This window comes from Sceloporus undulatus, chromosome 1 (genome assembly GCF_019175285.1).
Source record: "Sceloporus undulatus isolate JIND9_A2432 ecotype Alabama chromosome 1, SceUnd_v1.1, whole genome shotgun sequence".
Taxonomy (NCBI): domain Eukaryota; kingdom Metazoa; phylum Chordata; class Lepidosauria; order Squamata; family Phrynosomatidae; genus Sceloporus; species Sceloporus undulatus.
In genome coordinates, this window is record NC_056522.1 from 117,408,539 (window position 1) to 117,422,771 (window position 14,233).

Consider the following 14,233-nt stretch of genomic DNA (forward strand, 5'->3'; position numbering starts at 1 on the left):
CTTAGGATAACATCTAGTCTGATTTCAGTGCACACATATATGTAGACAACAAGCCTACAGGTTCTAGAGAAGCAACGGAGTTTCTGTGTTTTCATAGTCTTCATTTAGAAGGTATACTACACCACAGTGGATAGGAGAAATGATAACATTGATCAAACAAGCCCAGATGGTTGAGGTAAACAAGCTGTGCCACCAATTATGGAAGGAGATTAAAAATCTTGAGTATTCTGTCATCTTATCACTCAGCCCTGAGCCAACTTTTTTCCCCATCTCTTTGATAGATGAGACAAGCCAAACAAGATAACTTCCAGGGACATTGTCTAAAGACATTTTAAAGCCGTGATTCCCAAAGTGAGCAGTTCTTTGGTGGAAAGATCTAGGAGGGTGAGGGGGAATAGGGCGGAAGGGGTCAGTGAGGGAAAAAGGGATGGAGGGGGGGGCTTCAGTCAAATTATTTGCACACAAGAAAGAGAAAGGAACCAGCAGCCTTTAGGACCATGGTGTGGATGAGGGTTGCATGAAACATTGCTAGTAGTGCAATAGTGGTTGCGAAACTCATGTCCACAGGGCATCACTTCTGGGGCTTGAAGCTGCAACATTTGGGGACTAACTAGATGAAGGAGTTAGAGCAGTGGTCCTCCAAACTGAGCTCTTTAAGGGATTTTGGGCTTCAGCTCCCAGAATCCCAGACTGTTGGCCAACATGGCTGAGGCTTCTGGAAGTTGAAGTCCAAAATTTCTTAAAGGGCACAGTTTGAGGACCACTGAGTGGGAGAAAAGTGGTTGTGAAAATAAGCTTTCAAATTTGGCACTCTGTTTAAGCTTTGTGAACTTTACTCAAACTTGATTGGCAGGTTGGATCTGTGCTGCTCCTGCTCCTGTTCTCTTTTGTCAGACAGGCCAAGAAAAATGGTAGCAGCACAAACAGTGTGTGTGTGTTGAGGGAACAAGCTTGTTTTCTCCTGCTCCAGAGAACAGGATCCGGAACAATGGATGCAAGCAACAGGAAAAGAGATTCCACCTCAACATTAGGAGGAACTTCCTGACAGTAAGGGCTGTTCGACAGTGGAACACACTTCCTTGGAGAGTGATGGAGTCTCCCTCCTTGGAGGTCTTTAAACAGAGGCTGGATGGCCATCTGTCGGGGATATTTTGATTGGGAGTTCCTGCATGGAAGGGGATTGCACTGGATGGCCCTTGTGATCTCTTTCAACTCTATTAATTCTGTCATTCTGTGGGTATGTTGGTTGATTTGGGTTTGCAGTAGAACTGTGGACCTAATGAGAAATAGGCACTAGGGTTGTCACCCAAGAAGAAAGGGGATGGTAGTCCAAATAAGTATGGGAACCATTATGTTAAAAGGAAACACAGTAAAATGTTAGACTTCTTAGTTAAACAGATCAGTTGTTCAAAAGATTGTCTCACAACATTCTAAAGAAAAGAGTTGTTGGCATCAGTCGGGGTTACCATTTACTTCAGAATATTATTAGTTGCAAGTGGGTCAAGTATTTTCAGTCTGCTTCTGTCCAGTAGAGGACCTGATAGAGAAGGTAGACAGTTTGAAAGAGAAAACCTGAAATAAAATACTGTACTTTAAAGTAAAGTACTGTACCAGTGTTTGATCTTTAGAAAATAAAACTTAGATTAGCTTGAATACTAATCCTTATCACAGTGAGACAATTTTCAGGTGATGGGAAGGAGGGGGGGAGGAGGAAATAGTGGAGTAGAAAGTATGGGGCATTGGTCACTATAAAAGAGATTTCTGTTGAGTTCTTTTTCATAGGTAATAACAAAAACATAACCCCCAATTAATGCACTTTAATTAGAAAGTATGTTCCAAATAAGCAAATCAACTTAAAATACTTGTGTAACTAGCAGAAATTAAAATTAAATGCATATTTGTGCAAGTTGTCTGAACTATTACTAAAATCTAATGTGCTGCCATTTTTCTTCAGACTTGCAGAGAAACTGTAATATTGAAATTCCTTCAAATATCTTACTTCCCAAAGCCAAGATAATTAAATTTCTTTGGTGAAGCCTTGAATGCCTATGTGTCAGTAGATTTGTCAAGTTGTGAGTGAATTTTCACACACATCTACAGATGCACCAAAAGTGAGTCTTGCAACAGTCAAAGTGCGCATGAATGGAAAGGCTTCTTTGTTCATGTACAATACATTTAGTGTTAGGGTTTTGCAGAATACTGGCATATCCTATTGTTTTGATTCTTAAACTGTATTTCTAAATGCTCAGATAAAGTTTTTTAAGTTAACTACATTGGAGGAATTCTTAATAGAAGCGGCAATAGTGTTCTTTCCTCATCCGGTACCATTTCCCCTTCCTGGGAAGAGGAAGAACAGGCATGTGGCCAGAAGTTCCGCCCCTGGCACTGGGTAACACCTTTGACTTTGGGCACTCGGTCCTTAAAAGGTTAGCCATCACTGCCCTAAATCTTTATCTTCAGTTCCCACAGAACAAGATGCAGAAAGAGACAGTAGTCCAGGAGTGAGATTTTGCTCATTTTCATTAAATGGGTGCAAAGGCTTTTAAAACAACAAGACAGGGCATCAAAGACAAGGGCAGATGTGCAGCTTCGTTAAGTGACAATCTAACAATTCATGAAAACTGTACATGGTAATGGGACATGGTGCTTGGTTGCACAACACTCCCTCCTCCTGTGAGTGTAGCTTGTTAGTGTATCCCATTTCTGTGATTCACAGAGACCACAATGAAGAAAGACAGGTTGCTTACCTGTAACTGTAGTTCTTCGAATGGTCATCTGTGAATTCACACAAACCCACCCATCCTCCCCTCAGGTTGTGTCTTGCACATGTTCCCTCATTGTGCTGCTATGCAGCGTCCATTGGAACTGAGGAAAAAGAGGGGAACACTAGAGATATATATAGGGTGGGTGGAGCTACTGCCAAAAAGTCTTCCCTGGTAATTCTAGAAGTTTCTGAATGTCTCTGTGCAGGCGCAGGAAAACTCATTTGTTTGATTCACAGATGACCACTCAAAGAACTACAGTTATAGGTAAGCAATCTGGCCCTCTCCATTCAAGGAAAGGGGGGGGGGATTATAATATACACAAAGAGAACTGTGTAAGCAAACTCATAACTTAATTTTCAGCTATTTGTTAGAAACAAGATTTTCCAAATGAGTCAGAATGTAAGAAAAATAGAAAAATACTTCATTTTGGCTTTTACAAAGACATAACTCTGTTGGCACTTCTAGGCAGCCATTTAGAAAAGAGCAAAAATTGCAAGTCAAGTCCATTTAACAAAGGAAACTCTCAATAACTGTGACAAAATTACCTGGCCACATTTGCTTCCATATCTGAACATATCTGACTGCCATCCCAGTCTCATAAAGAGAACAAAAAGGAAAGAAATTGTTATTTAACTTCAGAAACTGAGAAGATTATAGACCAGATAAACAATTCATAATCATATCTGTGACAACTCCATGAGCTGAATACAGTGGTAAGTATAGTTCATACAAAGCTAATCTAATTATCTTAATTAGGAAACACAACTGATATGTCTTCCAAATGGCTCTTGAACTGAACTCAGAAAAAATAGCCATGATAAGAAAGATATGTAATTGGTTGAATGACTAAACACTTAAGGGTGTCAATAATGGGATCAAGATAAGATGCAAAATAAGTATCCAGCAGTGTTTTGCACATGCAAGTTTGGTCTTGTACCATTTAACATCATCATTAATGAGTGAATGAAGAAGTAGATGGTGTACTCATTAAACTTGCAGATCGTGCAAGTTTGGAAAAGATAAGCGAACAACCATTGCTCTTAGTAACAGTGAAATTCAGGATTGAATTTAAAGAATCGTGCAGAATTGAGAAAGAAAGGGGGAAAAGTCAGAATTTTTAATTTGTTGGGAAGGGCTGGAGAAGTGCACCGATTAGTTACCCTAAGTTTTGCAATTACATAAATATAATCTATTAACTGACAATTAATATTTGTTGTTGTTGTTGCTGTTGTTGTTAACTGCCCTTGAGTTGATCTCAACTCATAGCTACCCCATGGCAACATCTCCAAGACTCCCTGTCCTCCACTGCTCTGTTTAGTTTCTGTAACTTCATACCCAAGTTCACCTTAATAGAGTCCATCCATCTAGCACATGGCCTTCCTCTCTTTCTACTTCCTCCACCTTTCCTAGGATTATTGTTGTTTCCAATGTGCCTTCCCTTATCATGACGTACAACAGCCTCAGTTTCACCATTTTGGTTTCCAGAGAGATTTCCAGTGTGATTGGTTCTAGGACCCATTTGTTTGTCCTTTTGTCTGCCTATGCTATTCTCAGCACTCTTCTCCAGCACCACATCTCAAATGAATTTATTTTCTTTCATTCTGCTTTAACTGTCCAGCTCTCACATCCATACATGCTAATAGGCAACACAATGGGTTGTATTTTAACATTTATGTTCAGTTTGCAAATGAATAATGAATCCATATGTGATTTGGGGGCATGAGTGGTTGGTGTTATTTTACACTGTATGAAGAGAATCAGTTCTCAAGAAGTTGACATAATAATGACACTCTTTCCAATAAAGCCTCTTCTGGAGCACTAGTGTCATCACCATTCTAAAGGAATTATTTTATGAGAATACTTTCTAATCTAGGAAATATTTCAGTGTTTTATTTTAAACACATAACAAACTTTAGTGCTTAGCATGAATAACCCACATGTTCACATAACATTTATATAGCCTACACACAAATAACAGGTAAAATTACCACAAACTAATAGCATGAGCCAGTGTGGTGTAGTGGTCTGAATGTTGGATTGTGACTCTGGAGACCAGTGTTCAAATCCCCGCTTGGCCATATAAACCAACTGGGTGACTTTGGGCAAGTCACACTCTCTCAGCCTCCAAAGATAGCAGTGGAACCCCCCCTCTTAAGAAACTCATCAAGAAAATCCTTTGATAGGTTCACCATAGTTGCCATAGTTGGGAATGACTTCTGGTGGCTTAAGAATTTGGACTATGACTCTGGAGACCACTTGGCCATCGAAACCCACTGGGTGATCTTGGACAAGTCACATTCTCTCAGCCTCAGTGGAAGTCATGGTCAAATCCTCCCAATGAACAAATGTGCCATGCCATTAAAACTCCATGGCAGGGTCATCTTAGGGTTGCAAAAGTAACAAATCACTTGAAGGCACAGAACGGCAATAAATATCATACCCATTGTATCATAGACTTACATTCCAGTGCCAGTTCCATTCTCCCTTTGCTTGGAAATGGATAGAAAATAGTGCTATCCATAGAAAAGCAGACTTCAGTAACCCTCAGCTTGCAAAAGCAAATGAAAACAAAACAAAATCAAAGGGAATAACCCTCCTTAGAAACTGGGGAAGGGGATAGTTGGAAGGAATAATAGAATGGAGTATATGGAAATAGGATGGAGAAGGAAGATATATATGAAATGGGAGGAAATGTCACAATCTGGATAGGAAAATTCCTGGTTTACATTGAGAAGCTATTTTACGATGTTTCCAGGAAAAGAAGTGAACATTCTTCATAGGTGCTAGTGGAGAAATAAAATATTGCAATGTAGCTCTTCTTATAATGGAGGCCTGGGGGTGGGGTGGGGGATGAAAACAGTCCAGAAAAGACTGTTTATATCTGAAGTCTTCCTGTTTTCATGAAGCTGCAGCTAGAATGGCACCAACCCTGCCAGAAGAGAGATCATCAGATTTGGGATATTTCTCGAGTTTTGTAAAAGGCCATACATCTTTACAAAAATTAGCACTGCATGAAATCATCAGCATGACATGTTGACTGGGGAGGAGAGCTGATAACCAGCTGCAAAGAAGGTTTGAGTGGAATGACTGGAAAGGGAAGAGTGGGAAAATAAGAGTGTCTTCTGTAAAAAGGACAGTATGAAATTTTACTGTTTGAAAAACGTATTTCTTGGTTCATATTAAGAACCTGTTTGTAATTGGTCTCAAGGACAGAGGTGATTGCTGTTCGTAGACAATGATGTAGAAATCAAAAGAATTTTAATGTAACTAGCATTAGGCACAAGTCTATTCTTTCTGCTCCCCAAAATGGGAGAATATTCAAAGTGGAGCAACCCACCAAGCCATGCTGTGTGCCTTGAAATTTGTGGGATGGAGGACAGTGGAAAAACTGGGGGAAGAAAATCAAGTCACAGACACTCTCATCAGAACATGCTAGGCTACAACATTTTGTTGCAGGTTCCACATGTTCCTTCTTTTCTGTGAGAGATAACAGCTGCCTCACTTTCTATTTATTTACTGATAAGGTGATCACTTTGATGTATCTGGTGTTTCTATGAGAATATCAGGCCTTAAAAATACATTAGCAAAGGTAATTCATGTTTGCATTTTTGTACTGTGAATAATTATGTTTGCAGACCTGACAGAATAATGCACTGCTGGTTGCTAACTTTTTCTGCCATGATAAAAAGATAGTGGAGATTTTGAAGGGGATGGGGGTTGTCTAGTCTAAAGCAAAAAAATTATATTCTCAACAAGAACATAATTTTGGGGCACAGATAATCCCCTCTTACACTAACTCTGACAAGGGCACATTGATATACCCTTCTTGTGCCTTAACATCCATCCCAAGTAAACACTGCACCATAAATCTACTAGCCACCGCACTCCCTACAAATTTAATCACTATGGAAAGGCTGAAATAAATCACAGGCTTCATTTACAAGGAACAGCTTTGTAGCATAGTCCTATGCACATTTAGACCATTCAGTTGATCCATATTTGGAGGACGGAAGTGTCATTCTGTTTAACGGGCTTAGTGGTAAGCCAAATAAGTAGGATCCAATGTATAAACATGGTGTAACTTGCAGATGGGATTGCACCCTAAGATATAAAGTTTCCCTCCATATGTCCTACCAACTTCTAACTGTAAATTACAAGAGCAATTTCTAAGAGAAGGCTCAGAGACACTTTCAGCAAGGCTAGTGGAAAATCTGTAGTAATATCGTACTACCCTATATCACAACCTGAACTGAAAAGCAATCACATTTCTCCTATTTCTGAAACAGTGGTGTTTGACACAGAGTTTAAAAGGTGGAAGGCAGGGGAAGAAGATGAAAAAAAAAGAAATGTGGCAGCACCTTTAAGACTAACTGGTTTTTATTTTAGTATGAGCTTTTGTGGATATAAACCCACTTCTTTAAATGTTGTACTGAGTGTTAGTAAGGGTTCAGGCATTCTGAGAGAAAGAGTTTGAATCCAGGCAAACTGACTTTGGGTAAGCAGATGTATTGCTTTCATACATCAGCACAAATTGACCACTGTAAAGATTTGAAAGACATGTATCATCTCACCCAGTCCTTTGAAAATTTAGGACAAGGGACATGATTTGCTTGATTTCTGGATCCTATTACATTCTATTCCACTCCCACAACTGTGTAAATATGTTTTTTACTTGAAGCCTTAATATCACTCTGTGCTACATCTGAAGAAGTGGATTTAAATCCACAAAAGAACTTGCTAAAATAAATACCAGTTAGTCTTTTTTTATCCCACTCCCTTCCTCCTTTAAATGCTGCAAGAGATTAATGCAGCTACTTCTTTGAAAACTGACACCGAGTTGTAATGGTCCACAATATAAAAGACTACAGTGCACTTTTTGTTTTTACTTGGGGTGTATGTTCAGATGAAAGTCTGCATTTTGAAGAATTTGTTTGTGAGGGTGATATGATCTAATATGATCTGCATTCCTTGCTTATTGGTGGGTACAACTCCACAGCATCAACATTGACCATGATCTTGCAGTGGATTGTAAACTACAATGTTGTGGCTATGCTCCATCTCCCAATCAGACTCATTGGCATGTTACAGACCGCCCCTTTGGGGCGGCCTGTAACCGGCCCTTTCCCTGCTGTATCAGGGCCTCAGCTGCCACAACGGCAGCCTCTGAGGCCCCAATCCGCCGCTTTCCAGGCCGCGGGGAAGCGGCAAAAGGCTGCTTCCCCACGGCCTGGAAAGGGGTGTCCTTGGGGCTTCATGCCCCAAGGACACCCGATGGCGGCAGGGAGGAGGAGAAAGGGGCCACTCGGCCCCTTTCTCCCTTGCGTCCCTGGTGCAGCCGTCTAAAGGCTGCGCCAGTGACACAAACCACAGAAGGAGCTCCGTTTCGGAGCTCCTTCTCATGCCGCGGAAAGGGCGCTCTAGGTGCTGTCCGGGAATGCTGCCAGCAAACACTGATAAGTGCTGATAACAGTACCTTCAGCCCAGTGAAAGTAAAGCAGACTTTGCAAGGAAGCAAACTGAGAGCAGTCCGAGAATACAAGCTGAGGTCAGGATTCCAGAAGTCAGAACGTTCCGAGAGTCAAGCCGAAATCAGGATACCGGGAAACAGCATGATCAAACAGTCCGAGGTCAAAACAGCCAGGAGATAACGAAGGTCTGGTCCGAGGTCAAGGTAGCAAGGAATCAAGATGCGAGGAGCTAGTGCCAGCAGCAATCACGCCAAGGGATCATGCAATAAACTTTAGCAACCAGCAACAGTCTCTCTCCCACTTAAGTAAGGGAAACTCTCCCTCATGCCACCTGAGGCTGGTTGGCTAATTGCCTCTCGGCAATCCTCTTTGATCTGCGCCTGCAAGCACTCTTGGCCCTTCTCTCTTGGTAGGAAGGCACCTGCAGGCAAGCTTCGTCTCCAGAGTCACCACTAGGCTGTGGTACTATAGGAGGCCTCTCTTCAGCACTAGGACCTGGTTGAACCTCCTCCTCTGGGGCTGGAAGAGCACAGCTGGGACCTGGCAGAGCAGGATCAGCACCTGGCGTTGCCTCAATCAGCCCTTGCTCTGGAGGAGGCTCATCCTCATCCTCCAAGAGCTGATCTTGGCTGGCCATGACAGGCGCCCTCGCATGGCGCAACAACATCACAACCGCGCTGCCTCGTTTGGAGGCGGCGCGGTGGTGACGTAGTCATGGCGGCGCCCATCTATATAGGGCGCCGCCATTTTGTACGGACTGGGTCCATACTAGGGTTAGCGGCATCAAGAAGTGACACCCCTTTCTAACCCTAGTACACACTCGTCGCATACTAGGGTGCCCATTTGTAACGGGCCATTAAACTCACCTTAAAATCCAGGAAGCTGTACTGAGGGATGGTGTTCTGTGGTGCTGGTGAATGAAGCATTGAAGGTGGATGTGTCCAGACCGTCTTATCTGTGAACCACAAAGTGATGAGGAAAAACAAGCCCTTCTGTGGGGTTCTGTCACAACAATTTACTGGCATTTGGGAGCTAGACACATAATTCACCACCGTCTCACTCAATAGCACCACAAAACTCCATAAATCAGTATCACTGCCTGAATTTTTGAGGTGGGTTTGAGGGACATTTGCAGACATGGCAATGGTGCCACAATTATAAATATGAACCCCAAACAGTTATGAGATTATAAACTTGTTTTATGACATAAAATAATTGCCTATAACAGAATGCCAACCTCTGCCGTTAAATACAGTGCATATGGTCATTTTCAGGGAATCAAAGATTAGGACACATGGTTTGCACTTACTTGGATAGACATTAAAGGGTCCTTTAATATACCCATGTTTTACATTATCATGACAGTGGAGAGTTTGGAGTCCAGGTTTAGCTGCCTTCAATCCTAGTTTTGGAGGAAATTCTGGGGGTATAAATACAGTTAATAATAATCTGTGGTTTATATTTCCTTCCCTTTGACAGTATACTTCCAACTATAACTCTTTGTTTTACAGTAAAGGCTTCTCTTATGGAATTTCCCTCTTTTTGAAAATGTTGGAAGAAACAGACATAAATGATAGGAGCAGGAATTTGCCTTCAGTTAGTGTAGAATTACAGTCGGCTATCCACATTTTCAGGTTTAACTTTTGTGGGTTTGATTATTCATGGATTATTTGCTGCCACCTCTGCTGCTGCTATGTGTAATTTTAATTAGGGACTACAAACTTCACAAGACTATGAGAGACTGTGAACATGAGGTGAGGCTTGTTAGTCCCTATTGCAAATGGTGTAGGGCAGCAGTGGAGGCAGTGGCAAGCCTTGCCAGCCATCCACTTCTGCCTTGCAAAGGAACCCTACTGCCTTAACAGCATCCACACTGGAGGTTTAATCCTTGGAGTGTACTTTTTTGGTGTGTTAAATATGATTTGGGTGGGGGGCAGGTTAGAATTATTTTAAGTTTTCCCACTTTCACAGGGGTCATGTGCTCCAAACCCCAGCAAGTTTGGAGGGCAGACTGCAGTTATTATTTTAGCTGTGCTTTACTTTAATCTATGTTGTAAAGTGCTTTGAATCGAGTTCTGGGAGAAAGGCAGGATAATAAGTCAATGGTAAACAGCAATATAAGCCAAGAGAAAAACAACATGGTAGAATATCTATGTCAGAATTTTGGAAGTGATAAGTTAAAAGCAACACATTTGTTTGTAACTAAAGGTGTACTTAAGGGCATTATTTCTTTAACAGAAAATCTGGCACCAATGGCAGAAATAATATGGAAAAAATAGGGATAAATGCCTTCTGGTTGATTTGTCACTTCAAAACACTGTTGGCTTTCCTGATCAAACCATGGTCTCCAGTGTCATAGGCCAATGCTCAACCTACTGCGTGTATGTTGTGTGCTTTCAAGTCATTTCTGATTTATGGTGACTCGAATGCAAAACCTATTATGGGGTTTTCTTCATAAGATTTGTTCAGTGGAGGTTTGTCCTTGCCTTCCCCTGAGGCTGAGAGCATGTGACTTACCCAAGGTCACCCAGTGGGTATCATGGTCAAGCTGGGAATTGAAACCAGGTCTCCAGAGTTGTAGTCTAGCACTCGAACCACTATGCTATGCTGGCTCCATTCAAACTGCTACACCAGAAAAAAGAAGGGCAAGCCAACATATTACAGCACATGTTGTTATTGTTATTCACAACTAACAATATGCACATATTAAGTGAAACAACCAGGTCAGGTAAGACAAGTAAGCAAAACATTTTGAATATTCTAATAATCAATTGAAAGATTCTTCCAAAATGCACCCTGGAATGATTTTTATATTCACGAGCCCTAACATTTCCTATGATTTCTAATTTATTCTGTAGATCTGTGCTTTCTTAACCTGCTGAGAGTAGCTGGTAAAGCAGACTAATCCTTCCCCCTTTCTCTCTGTTTTTCTTTTCATGCATTGAGGGTATCTGGAGGCTGCTGTGCACCTTGCCTATTGTAGGCAGGCAGCCACACCTGCAGTAGGATCCACTAGACTAGGATCTCATTCTTTCCCAGCTCAGGCTTTCCTGTATTACTTACTGCAACATACTCGTGCAACCTGGCACTAAAAGTCTGTTTCTGTAGCCCTCCTTCACCATCCTTTCTATTTCTATGCTGCTAAATAATCCATCTAGATAAAGGACAATGCGGGGGGGGGGGGGGGGGCAGAGGGATATAAAAGGACTTCGTAAAAAGAAGCATTTGTAAGAGGATTTGTTCATTGAGCCATGCTTGTAGTTACTTTGGGATAATAACGTTACACTTATTTGTAGTATAATGAGTTACATAAGCTGTGATACTCACAGACATGCCTCTTTTGGGAGGTGAGCTTCATAGGGAATCTAGATATTGATTTGGGGCAGACAAACCTTTGCCACCATTGCAACTCTTAGAGGTTCTCCTTTTTACCTGATAGTATGGCAGTGAATGCAACAACCTAACACTGAGCCAACTGTAGGCAATAGAATACAGCCATACTCTATAGCTGGATAGCAGAAGAATGCTGAGGTCTTTTTTCCCTCCAGAGATGGTTCTTGGTTTCAGAAGTCCCTACTGTTTGCTTCCTTTGTTGCAAGCTAATGCAAAATCTACTTCAGACCTAGCCAGAGTTTGAATTTTTCTCTTCTTCCAGCAAAGTGATGCTCATAAAATTGGAAACATTTTGAAGTACATTCCATCCACATATCCAGGATTTCTTTTAATACTGTACTTTCTATCTCAGTGGGTTGGTTACTTCTGTTGTTGTTCATTTCTGAGTTTTGAAAAGTCACACTTGTTTTGATTAATCTTTCTTAATCCCCCAGTTGTTGGTCATGATCAGTGGAGATGTTGGCTGGGGTGGGCAGGGTCTGGAAACTGTCATCCAAAAAAGTAATTTTTCTGAACTTTGGTTGTTGTTGTTTTTTAAATGAAGGGCTTTATTCTGAAGCAGCTTTTTCTAGAATGCATCTCAGATATGTTTTGGAGTTGATCATTGTTACTCAGAGGGGTAAGGAAGTTTGTACATGTTCATGTGATTGTTTGTTCTATATTTAATGCTGTCATTTACAAAGGGCACCAGATGATTGTACTAGTTCATATGGCTGTTATGCACTTTAAACTTTAAATAAATTGATTTTTTGTGGGGAAACTAAGCAGCTACATTTTCCTTTAGTGTGTGGCTGATGCTCCATTTTATTCAAGTCTCTGTTCCCCTATTCCAAAAAGCAGAGGCAATCAAATTAACATGAAAGGAATAGTGAATCCAGTATAACTTGTGTCCATTGAGCAATAGGATTTAACCCACTTTCTTCTACCAGTTATTTAAAACACTGCAGAAGTAGTTTAAAGTTAAGATCTTTGTTTTTTCTTTTTAATCAAAGGTAACATTTTAAAATAAGATTTCAGTTCCTGTCATGCTGTAGATGTGGTGAGCCTGGGTTTGTGCATGTGTTATTATGGTTTGACCTGTGCCCAACAGCTTTTCAAAGTCATTTAGAATCTGTTATCCAGATTCTGAAGTTTGCAATTACAATTTTGTCTTTTGGTTTTGCTTCACAGGACAGGAGGAACTCTTTTGGGCTATCCCAGAAATATGTCTTAAAAAATAATACTTGGTTTGAGTTGTTTTTACAAAAAAAATCATGTGTATTTAAATTATATTACCCTCTTTTTCTGGAGAAAAGGTGAATTTACACATACTGTTTTTGTTTCTGCTGTTGATCCAAACAGAACTGTAAAAATGAGTCTGAAACATTTTGAGCTGTTGTTTAATACTGAATGGCTTTAACTCAACTTTGAGATGGGTGTTGGGTGAAGTCCACATAAATTAATGCAGTCCCATTTATTACCATGGGAATCCTCCTGTTTATGAGATTGGAAACTTTATATGTAGTCCTGGAATTAACTATATTTCAAAATAATGGGTGGGGAAATCACATTTTCAATTTTTTCCAAAGTGGAAAAAGAAAACAAGAAAATAGGAAGAATATGTTGAATGCACTCAGATGGATGATAAAGTGACTGGAATAGATTTTCACAACTATAGCTGTTTTGGGCTTTAGCAGGTACCAATACCAACACCAAATATCTGATGTTTGGTCATCATCATCTCTTAGCTGTACTAAGCTCTATCTAAATATGTTACTTTGTGTTTAATGCTTTCATTGTCATACCTTATAAAATAACAGCATAAAAGGTTGACTGAACATGCACAGGGCTTCAGAAATAAACATGAATAAAATGGTGGCATGTGCTATGTAGCTTAGAAAACATTTTGACCTCTGACCATTTCCACCTTCTGTTTTTCAAATCCCAGCAAATTACCATTGGTCACATTTAGGAAATCATAATTAAAATGGCCTAAAGCTGGTGACTCACTTTTTGTTACTGCTTCAAGATCAAGAAAAGATGTGAAAGAAGGTTCTCATTGAATAGGTTCATGTATTTATTTGGTGTAGTAAAAGGTAAAGGTAAAGGTTTCCCCTTTGACATGATTATTAAGTAGGAGGTGGTGTTCATCCCCATTACTTAGCTGAGGGAGCCAACAATGTCAAATACGACTCTGTGATCATGTGGGCTGCATGACTGAATGGAGTGCAGTTACCTTCCCACTCAAGTGGTACCTGTTTGTTTACTTGCACTTTTACATGCTTTTGAACTGCTAAGTTGGCAGAAGCCAGGACTATTGATGGGAGCTCACTCCGTCATGCAGCACTTGGATCTTGAACTGCCAATCTTTCAACTTTACCATCATCAGAGTCAGCGTCTTAATTGCTGAGCAACCACATCCCATCATTTGCTGTGATACACATCCCTTTTCTCAACCCATCACTGCTATTGACTTCCAGTTCTACTGATCTCCAACTCCCATTCCCTTTACCTGCTAGCCCAGTTCCTGCAGTTCTTACTCGGTTTTGCTTCAGAGGTGGAGAAGGAAAAAATAAAAGCAAGTTGCAACTTGGGATCAACTACCTGGAAGAACCCTACCCCCCCCCC